Source organism: Schistocerca nitens, chromosome 8 (assembly GCF_023898315.1).
Source record: "Schistocerca nitens isolate TAMUIC-IGC-003100 chromosome 8, iqSchNite1.1, whole genome shotgun sequence".
Classification (NCBI taxonomy): domain Eukaryota; kingdom Metazoa; phylum Arthropoda; class Insecta; order Orthoptera; family Acrididae; genus Schistocerca; species Schistocerca nitens.
In genome coordinates, this window is record NC_064621.1 from 438,161,993 (window position 1) to 438,174,028 (window position 12,036).

A 12,036-nucleotide genomic window follows, 5' to 3' on the forward strand; every position below is an offset into this window, starting at 1 on the left:
ACTAAATGCGAGAGTCAATGGGGAGTAGGAATAACAGCAACCGATACCGAAGTTCACTCTTGTATACTCCGACAGCACGACTAAACACTTTCTCAACAACGTAGGTACCAGGAACGATAGCTTTCCTTAAATAACTGATGAATACCTCACACAGGTCCGTTGCCTCTTGTAAGGCTTCAACGAATAATAGCATATACAAGTAATCAGTGTGAACGATATAAAATTTTACGTAAACTGGAGAATACGTTCACAAGGGAAAGATATAATTTAATATTGTTTATCTTTCGTTGTCAATCAACGATAAACTCTATAACTAGCGCCTTGCTACAATAATATCCTTGACTTTATTGAAATTTTATCGAAATAAACTATTTCGTCACTCTCAACCTTTCAGAATTAAATGGAACAACTTTTCACTTATATTTAATAACTTTTCAATAAAACTAAAAACTCGCTTTCCCTGCCTAAACAAAGATTAATTTTTTCCGTTGCAAATTATTAACTGAAAAATACTGTTTCTTTTCTTTAGGGTTTTAATTTCTTTGAACTTTGCTTTTACCAATATGCCAATCTTTTACTTTATTGGCCTTTGGATTTGCTTTGATTCGAAAAGATGTATCAGAGATATTAGTCTGCTTTGAAATTAACTTTTGAATATAATATAGTTTAGGGATAAAGGACAAGTCGGGTACTGCCTTTTTCTTTTTAAAACTGTTAATTCAATATTTCCTGCTATTAATTCGTTTACAGGTAGAAGTCAGCGTTTTACTTAACGAGTGGTGGTTCTCTATTCAAAATGCCACTAAGTGACTTCCGCCACCCATTAATATTTAAAACTCGAAACACAGCACCCGGTGATCTCTTTTAAAGAGAGCATGTTCCCCAATAAATGGTTCTTGATTTTTCGTTTAGGGACAGAGGGGAAGAGCTATCAAATTCTCAATAAATTTACAATTGTGTCTCAATAAACAACTATTACGTAGGATGACCGTTCTCTTTAATATAAACTACATATTCAGTGCATACAGCGAGATTTCCTTAATTTACTCACGCTGAAGTCACGCAATAGATCATAACCAAATATCGCGGAATTTTCTCACGCCGCAGTCACACAATAAATCATAACCAAATATCGCTTAGTCACTATTCCTCAGTACTTGCGTATACTCATAAACCACAATAATGCTATGTAACGCTACTATCCCCTAGTGTGTGCTTCAATCCTCAACCACAAAACTTCGCGTGAACACATCTCTTCACATACTGCATCTAACGGAAAATCCCCAAAAAATAAGAAAACTTCACAAATCTCTTAACAAACTCTTCATCCACTCAGAACATTTAAGTCGATAGTAAACTGAGGCGATATTAACAAGTGATGCGCCTTTTCGAGCTGATGGCGTTTTGACTCATTACAACGCCCACGCCACATCACAGGACGTGCAAGGCGCAGACTTCCCCATCCTGTAAAACAGGATAGGCGGTGATCTGTGGCAGACTTGACGACAGAGTACAATACTGGTTCACCTGCAAGAGTTTGAAAGCTCATCGTTCGGCGCACATTGTCGAGTATGGGGATCCGTAGCAGAAGACACCTACGTGTTCCCATGTTGACCCAACGACATTAATCACGTCTGTGTTGGGTAAGCAAAAAAACTTCAAGAGGCAAGGGCCAAGAGATTCTTCGAGACGGTACCATGGGTCAATGGAAACGTGACGCCTTTTCGGACGAATCACCAGACCGACGATCATGTATTTTCAAGGGACCTGTGATGGTGATGGAAGGTGCCGTGACAGCTGTTGACCATGTGAATACTACTGCAGACTAGCAGGACCTCTTCATGCTTGATGTCTCCCAGATGGCGACGAAGTCTTCCAGCAGAATAACTGTCTCTGTGACAATCAAACTGCAATAGTTTCAGGAGCATGATAGCGAACCAACGTTCATGTCTCCGCCACAAAATTTGTCTGATCTCAACCCAATGGAACAAATCTGGGACGCCGTCGAGCGCCTGGTACGCGCCCCCAAAGCCATCAGCCCGTAATTTCCGGGAATTGCGCGACCTGTGCGTAGACATCTTTCGTGATATACCTTCAGAAATATGCAAAGGACTTGTTAACATCCACGCCTCGTAGAATCACTGTTGAGTTTAGCAGATGGTAAAAATGTTTCGGCTGATCAGTGTGTATATCTGACAGAACAGATCGTGACGGGAAGGGCCTTTCAAGTTACACAGTCTCTGCAGAGAAACTTCTAAAGAAGTTGCGACTACTACACAACTGGTGTCAAACACATCCTGGGTCACTAGATGGAGAAATGATAAATTAAACACTTTTGGCTGTCATATGGGCCATGTGTGAAGCTTTCAATGATCACGTAACAGAGTCATATCGAAAGATCTCACAGAAAACCTAAACAAAATCTGGGCATATGTAAATGTAAATGATGTCATTGACACCAAAGTTTGTGTCCACACACTCGTGGATGTCATTCGAACTGAAATTTACGGTAGAAAAGCAGAAGACGAAGACGAAGTTAAAAACAATGGGGTACAGTGGCGAAGCACTCATAAGCCACACATTTCTGTAGTGAATGCTAAGCGACACTTGACGTACTGTAAAGAGCTACGCGTTTAGACACTCGATGACTGAAAACAATCCGATGGAAGTGATCGGATTTGGCGTAGGGCCAACAATGAAGTATGGAGGATGTGGTGTTACGGTGTGGGGAACTTTTTTGTGGTTAGAATGTGGCCCTCTTATTGTGCTTAAGAAAACGCCAAATGCGGAAGCGTATGAGCACATTCTACAGCATTGTGCACAGTGTACAGTAGAGGAACATCTCGAAGACAATGATTGTTTGTATCAGCATGACGGGGGACCCTGTCATAAACCAGCATTATCTGAGAGGCAACAGTTTGTGAACACTGATAGTCCTGAAATGGACTGGCCTGCCGACAGTCCCGAACTAAACGCAACACCTTTGGGTCGAGTTATGAGTAGAACGTCGGCTTCACTCCACACTCCAGTCCAACATCAATATTTTCTCTGGTTTCGGCTCTTGAGGAAGAATGAGCTACCATTCCTCCACAGACTTTCCGACACTTAATTGAAAGTGTCCCCAGCAGATTTGAAGCCGTCGTAAACGCGAAAGGTGGACACGCCCTATACTAACTCCCACTAATAGATGTCCGTCTGGATACTTTTGATCAGATGGTGTATCACCGTCGATTCGAGACAGAGAATAATTGTCTTATACCTTTACCGAGCGAGGTGGCGCAGTGGTTAGCACACTGGACTCGCATTCGGGAGGACGACGGTTCAATCCCGCGTCAAGCCATCCTGATTTAGGTTTTCCGTGATTTCCCTAAATCGCTTCAGGTAAATGCCGGGATGGTTCCTTTGACCTGGGTACGTCAGACTTCCTTCCCTAATCCGATGAGACCGATGACCTCGATGTTTGATCTCTTTCCCCCAATCAATCCAACCCTCTTATACCTTTACAACATAGCCTGTAACGTTCAAATCACTGTGAACTGCATGGAAGAGGGTACTTTTTATTGTGCCATAAAGTCCCTTCTAGTTCCATTCACGGACTGAACGTACCAATAATGACTGCCTTTAGGCGTCTGTATGAACTGTTATTTCCCAAATTTTGGGAAGTGGGCAGAAGAATATTCATAGATTCCATCCTGAAAGACGATTCTTTAAGGTTTTATGTAGGTTGTCGCATCTATATTCTGGTATGTGCATGTTAAACAAGTCAGTGAAACAGTCCTGTCCGGATACTTTTGATCAGATGGTGTATCACCGTCCATTCGAACAGAGAATAATTGTCTTATACCTTTACCGAGCGAGGTGGCGCAGTTGATAGCACCTTGGACTCGCATTCATGAGGCAGATTAAAAATACGTGTGGAGATGGGACTCGAACCTTGGACCTTTGCATTCCACGGGCAAGTGCACTGTAAACTGAGCTATCAAAGCACCACTTACGACCCACCGTCACAGCTTTACTTCCGCCAGTACCTCTCCTCCAACCTTCCAGTCTTCACAACAGTTTTCCCACGTACCTTGCGGGACTAGGAGTCTGGAAGAAATGATACCGGAACTCGAACCTGGGATCTTTACCAAGAGCACTAGTACCGCAAGGTGTGCAGGAGAACTCCTGTGAGATCTGGAAGGTAGGAGAGACGTACTGGTGAAAGTAAAGCTACGAGGTCGAGAATTAATTCTGCAGTCCTTTCACTTATCGCAACCGTTCTTTGTATATTCACAAGGTTAATCTGACCTGAAATGGATCCCATACGCATGAGTAGTATTCAGGTTGGACTGTGCAGGTGACGTTTTGTAAAGCAGCCGTTTTCCAGAATCCAGCAATAAATCGTACCCTGCCGTAGCGTTACCTACAATTGTGCCTGTGTTGTCGTTCCACTTCATGTCTCTACATATTTTTTCTCGTAAACATTTATATGACATGACTGACTTAAGCAGTGACTCGTTAATATAGTAGTCAAAAGAAAACCAATCTTTTTTTGTCTCGACAAATGCACAGGTCTTCAATTCTTTATGTCAAGAGCTAGTTGCCACTCCTTGCTCAAGTCTAGTATTTTGTCGAGATCTAGCCAGATCTACCGTAAGCATTTGGAGCGACCTTGAAGTGGAATGACCACAAAAGAAAAACTATAGGAAAAGCATGTTCCAGGCTGGGATCCATAGGAAGAGTCTTAAGGGAAAGTAATTCACTCATGAAAGAAGTTACCTCACGTCTTTTAGGAACGATATGCCCCAATAGCTGATTGTAACAGGCTGATTATAAAATGAAGGAATGTATCTGAAAATGAACATGCAATGTGTCTTGAACTTACCTCTCGTCTTCGAAAGATGTATTGTCACATTCACTACAGAATAAAATATTAGGACATGGCTTCGCTTGGCTTGTGAAGTGGTACTGACAGGTTAAGATGATAGGAAAGTGAGGATCTACTTTACAGTAAAGAGCGCTCCAATGTTATTTCATAGATCATTACATTTATTTTGTGTAATGTTGTTATGTGCAATGTTGTTGCTTTAATTTGTTCTGAAAACGGTGCTGATATTCAAGAGCATAAAAGCGGGTTAAAAGCTGTAAGCTATCTGGGGAAGTTAACCTTGTATTACTGAGCAACTGTTTCACCAGGTATCCAGTCTAGCTTACCAAATTCGCAACCAGACTAACATTAATTATAATCTTTTAATCGTCATACGACAACCGGTGATATATATATAAAAAGAGAATTTAAATAAAAAGAAATAAATCAGTTTATATTTGGAAATTTATTTTAACATTGATCATTGAAATTTCAGCATATTAAACTTGATTCATAACTAAACTGGTGCCTTATTTAGGATTGTGAAAAAGTGAGTTTGTAATCTTACGGAACACATCAAATATGGAGCCAAGATTGGGAGACTGCATACAACACTGAATTCATAAAATAACACAAGAAGAACGTTGAAACATATGCAAGAGGAAATTAACCACAACCAACCGATTCAATTTTCACCCAAAGAAGTTACGTTCGTAGCGCAATCCTGTCCGTCATGTAATTACCACTCACTGGTATACTATATTCATTCTAACTCTCTGTGAAATCTTCCCGAAAAGAATAGCTGAGGGCTACTTTGATGATTACACCACATGCTTCACGTGGTCAACTTGGGTTACACAAAGAGTGTAACTCCACAATAATTTTGATAGTTAAAATAAATTAGATCGAAAAGCAATTTACAAAAGAAAAACCTCTAACTGGTTACTATCGTCTTACTATTAACCTGATTGGTCACACAATTGTATAAGCACGGGGTACTGGTCTCACAAAGTACAGCCCACGTGGGTTGAACATAAAGAAAAGTTGCTATATTGAAAAATATTGTCAAGACGAGACATTATAATCTCACGCACATTCGCATCTAAGATTGATGATCTTAGTTAGAGTTACTGATCAATACATGGTTCCACTTTACTCACAAAGTAGTGACAAAGCAACTAGCGAAAGATGTTCTGAACTTCACACTCGAAATACACTGCATTGCAATTTAAGATAACATTAGATATTTTAGAGCTAAACCTGAGATAAAGGTGATTAAATTTTCAGTTAGGCTGAACTTAAGAAATCCATTGTTCTACGGACTTAGCAGACACGTGCTTAGCCGGAGATCTTACCACTTCAGATGCTCGCCGCGGACAGACTGACCTGGGCTCCTACCGAGCGTGCTATCCGATACAAACGGAAGTGACCAGAGAGGCAGCTTCCTATACCAACATGAGAAGGGACGGACAGGACCATACTAAGAATAGAAACCTCTTTGCTTCTAGAAAGCGTAGCTACCTGTTCCGACGTTGGTCCTACTGTTCTCTAGCAGACAGGCTTGTCTGCTACCATCAAGCATGCAACTAGAAATACATTTGCTCATTCATCCTCTCACATAGAAGGGAAGGGGGATGACAGTATCTTATCATATACAGTATATAAAAGAAAGAGGATGTAGGTGCCGTATGAGACTGTGTGACATGAATTACATATAAACTGTGTTTTAAAGTGTAGTAGTGTGACAGATTGTTCTTGTTTATGAGTAAAAGTAACACGTTCTACTGCTCAGTCTCCTCCCAGATAGTCAAAAACCACAGTAAATTTAGAAGATGAATTTATGCCGTAAATGACAACATATTTAAGAAATTAACATGAAAGGAATCCCACAGAGACCTTTCATAACCCCAACGGTCCGGGAAAAGACTGTGCAGGGAATTTTCTGGCCATGCTAGGACATTCCCGAGCAGGCTTCTCACACCCAACTTACACCAAAAATGTAAAGAAAGCAAAAGGTCACCAGCTACTTGCTAAAACACAATAATTTCAACACATCTTTTGAATCTACCAATTTCAAAGAGAAAATAAACAATCTGTGACACCTATTTGAAAGATAGTGTAGGCCTTATTCGGTCAGCAAGTAAAAACAATGGTTCCTGTTTCATTACTATGAAAACAATTTCTGGTTGTTACCATTATGGAGTTCACCAGTATTTGCTCATTGCAAGAGCCAACTGATCACAGGAAAATTTATGACTGTTTGTTAACAAGTTAAATTTATGAAAATAGCAAAGGTGCCACAGCAATTAAAATAAAAAAAAAAGAAACCTGAAAATAACATCAGTATTATAAAGCAGAACATTACAATTTACAATCCGCAAAAGCAAACAATGATAAGAGAAAAAAACATGTTTTACAAAGTGGTTATTGCAAAAAAATTCTATATCTTATAAAACTAATAATTTGTAGAATTAAAATAACTTTGTGGCACTAATTTAATCAGTCTATTATCTTTCAGTTAGTTATCAAACAATGACCACTGTGTCATTATACTGAAACTACAATTAATTATGTGATTGTTACCCTTAAGGGGTTCCTCACTATAAATATGCCCCATGCAAAGGCAAATCGATCAAAGTTCAATGAGCATGAATAGCTAGCTGACTGATAAATGAAGCAATGCCACAGGAATGAATTTACGAAACAAAATATCACAAATCTAATACAACACACACAAACAAAGATTGAGAAATAAAACAACTCTGAAAGTACAGTAGTCAACGTCTATAAAAAAACAATAAATAAAACACCTGCAAAATACAAGAGTCAGTCTAATAAAAAAAACACCAATAAATCGAACCCCTGCAAAACACACGAGTCAAAGTTTCTCTGACAGAAACACACGTATATGCATTGAAGAACCGTATAATCACTGTTCACTGACACACTCAGTAGTTTCACTGTTACGAGGCACAATATAAGGGGAGGGGGAGGGGGGAGGGGTTCGTCGCTGCAGCTGTCAGTAGGGTTTTTTGTCCATCTGTTGCGTGCAATCCCGCCGTCTCTGCCCTCTCATGAAGTTTCTCTTGGTGGCCCGTGTCACGTACATCTCGATTTGGTTCAATGTTGGTGTTGTCAAATTCGTGCGGTATCCTCGTTTGACACGCCAGGTTGATATTCCTGGGCAGGGATGACACTTAATGGCTCTTCTTTGTGCCACCCTTAGCTACCAGATCACATCGAACTATGATTTACTGTCGCTTAACAGTGGGCATCCACCAGGAAATGTTCAAATGGTTCAAATAGCTCTGAGCACTATGGGACTCAACATCTTAGGTCATAAGTGCCACCGAGCGAGGTGGCGCAGTGGTTAGCACACTGGACTCGCATTCGGGAGGAAGACGGTTCAATCCCGTCTCCGGCCATCCTGATTTAGGTTTTCCGTGATTTCCCTAAATCGTTTCAGGCAAATGCCGGGATGGTTCCTGTGAAAGGGCACGGCCGATTTCCTTCCCAATCCTTCCCTAACCTGAGCTTGCGCTCCGTCTCTAATGACCTCGTTGTCGACGGGACGTTAAACACTAACCACCACCACCATCATAAGTCCCCTAGAACTTAGAACTACTTAAACCTAAGTAACCTAAGGACATCACACACACCCATGCCCGAGGCAGGATTCGAACCTGCGACCGTAGCAGTCTCGCAGTTCCAGACTGCAGCGCCAGAACCGCACGGCCACCGCGGCCGGCAGGAAATGTTGATAGGCGTCGTTGAAGTCTGACAGTTTCTCTGGACAGTATGTGTCAAAAGGCTCCACGCCCTTTGTGTTGTTAAATTCTTGAGTTATCCTCAATTGGCTCGCCGGTTTGATATTACTGGGCAAGGATGACACTTAGTGGCTCTTCTTTGTGCCACCCTTAATGACCAGAGAACATCGAACCATGATTTACTGTCGCTTGACAGTGGGCATCTGTCAGGAAATGTTGATAGGCGTCGTTGATGTCTGCAAGTTTCTCTGGACAGTACCCGTCTAAAGGCTCCACGCCCCTTTATCCCCTGTCTTCTGTCGTTTCCCCGCAGCCGTCTGGTTACGGTCGCGTGCGTGTGGTGCGTTGGCAGCAGATGGATTTCCGCGCGGTGGACCGCTCGGCCAACTCAGGTCATCGCCTCCACGAAGGGTCGCACTGGAGCGGCCAGTCATTAGCTCCGGGTGCAAGGGAAAGTGTTTGCCCTGTACCCTTCTTTTGTTGTCGGCCGCGCTCCCGAAGTGGCCCGGTTGACAGTGTGTCCTGCTGCGAAACCCGCCTGTTTACAACTAGTCCTCCTCCTCGCTGCTCCCACTGTCTCGTAAGAGTTTAGCCAGTTCGTTTTCAACTGCATTCACAGAAATTGTTCATCATAGTTATGTGATTACAAAATGTCATACTTAATACCACTTAGTATTAAGAACAAAAACGAGACTTAATTTTTTTTGGATAAAAAAGTTAGATGAATCGACAATATAAAAATAAAATTTAAATGACTTGACAATATAAAAAATAAAAGTGATATGACTTGACAGTATAAAAAATAAAAGTGAAATGACTTGACAGTATAAAAAATAAAAGTATAATGACTTGACAGTATAAAAATAAAAATTAAATTAACTGACAATATAATATCAAAATCCACATCGCTAATGTGGTTCACTTTCGTTTTAATAAGTCAAATGCTACTTATTAATTCACTAAAATTAGTAGGATTATGCCTTGTGCAAGTATAGGTCAGGGCAGCATAGGGTTCACATGTTATTTACACACACACACATATGCACACCTGTTGTCTATACTACAAACTAACTACGCATAAACATGTATTACTCAAAATTCTACTTCAATCCACTACTAGTTAATCCAACAAGCTACTTCAATGCTACTTCAACACAGTGTTTATACCACTACAACATTGTTCTAATTCGTCCTCTTCCTGACGCTCGTGGCATATGTCTTGTCACATGATAAATATGGAGAAACTTTCCTTAAAGATACACAGTAAAAAGAACAATGGTTATTTACACGCCAAAACATTTATACCAGTTGACACACCTGATAAGAGACTCGCAATTATACATTTATCATACTCATATGTTCATACATAAAACAGTAAGACAATTTCATCTAAGATTACGTTATCACAAGAATTAATCACACAGATGACTCTGATAAGGGTAAAATATTTTGATCCTACAGGTTATATTACATTTTCTTACCCATTTTGTTCCAATTTCGTTCCTTCTTTAAGTTACCTTTCGCTTCCAAATCAGTTATTTCGCCTGTGGTGGTTATTCTGGATTCATTTCTCATGAATGGCAAAACTGTGGTCTCCTCTATTCTGTAAAACAGTTTCATCTTAACATATTGAACTTACAACAGACACAAAAGATCCGAATCCTCCTGTAGTTTAAATGACAAATGTTTTGCTTCATCCTTATTACATTAAACTAAGCTTTCCTTCGGCCCCTTAGTCAAAATCATTTAATCTTCCTCTGCCATCAAGAGGGAAATTTCGTCAGTACAACTCATATAGGCTGCAGTGCATCCTGCACCAGCGAAAACAGTAAGCTGTAATGCTCACAGCATCAGCAAAACACATAAACGTCACTTTTCTAGGTCAAGTATTAACGCAGAGTAATTTTTCAGGCTCTGGCTCAACATCAATCAAGACTACAAAAAGGATCCATATTTCCGTTCCATTTTCCATTTGCTGGAAAACTGCTCGTCATTTGACTGCCATAATACTATTTCAGGGCCACGTAAATTACACAAACCACAACGCTTCTTTCAACTTGAGGGGAATCAATCTACTTACGAAATCCACAGACAGCACTTTACGTACTCAGCTATAAAGAACAAAAAAGACATATATCATCAATATTAACATATTAGCGTATATTGGGAAGCCATTGGTTAAACAATCGTATTATCGCATCCTGTTTTCAAGATTCAAAACTTACTCATTCCTTTCTCAGAGTTCTCCTATCTTAAAATATTCATACAGCACGCATACTATAGTAAGAGATCCTCATTTATACTGACAGATATAGAATAGTAATAGATAGATAGTAGCACTGAAAGCAGAAAATCGGAAACAAGGCTACTAACAGCTGGGGACCTGGGTTTGCCAGACCCATAATACCCACAGATCGGATATTCCCCTGAGTTTTGCATTAATTCAACACAGGTCTTGCTTCCCTCAGGAGCGACTCTTTTCAATTTACCCCCCAAAAAAGCCATAAACATCACTTCAAGCAATCACATAGAAACATCTTTATTATTATTTTTACCAACATATTATTCAAACCGAATATGTCACAAATGTAAACTAATCAATTCATTCTCCTCTCTATACACCCTATGTACTCATTTTCCATGTCACTCATTTGTTCCGGTTGGGGGCCTTCTGCAATGATCATTTGTCATTGCCGGTTTTGTTCATTTCCATTTGCTGGATTATGTCTAGGGTTAGCTGGCCGAATTTCAACATCATGTGGTGCTCCGCCTACAATCCTATTCCCACCGTGTTCATCGTAGTATCGATTCTGGTTGCCGTACCTGTTGCGTTCACGATCGTGTCCCCGTCCTCGATCATTTCCGTTGCTCCACCTGTGTTCGCGACTGTTACCCCAGTTTCTATACGGCCGGTCCCGATTATTGTTCCGTTCGCGTCGCGATGACCAGTCACGCCATTGATTAGTACTACGGCCACGACTCCGGTCGCGCTGCTGTGCCCCGTAATAACTTTGTGCCTGATTAGGCGGGCATTCTTCTGTATTATATTTCAACTCTTGGAGAAGTGTCTTAAACGTTTCCACGTCCTCTTTGCATCGTCCCACAAGAATGACGTGGCGCAAGTGCATCGGCAATTTGGTGATGCATATCCTAATTAGTTCCGCAGGCCCATATGGGTCGTATAGAAATTGATTTGCCAGCAGCATGTGGTCGAATAGGCGTGCTGGGCTGCCAAAACCAGACTGGTTCAAATTTGGCAGCATAATTATGCCATGCTTGACCCTATCTTGTGCCGCTTCCGACCAATAGGCGGACAGAAAGGCTTGTCGAAACTCCCGAGTGGAGTTGCAGTGACGCGCTGCTGACCTCATGCGAATCGCCGGTTCGCCTTCCAAATAGCCACACGTATATTCTATCTTA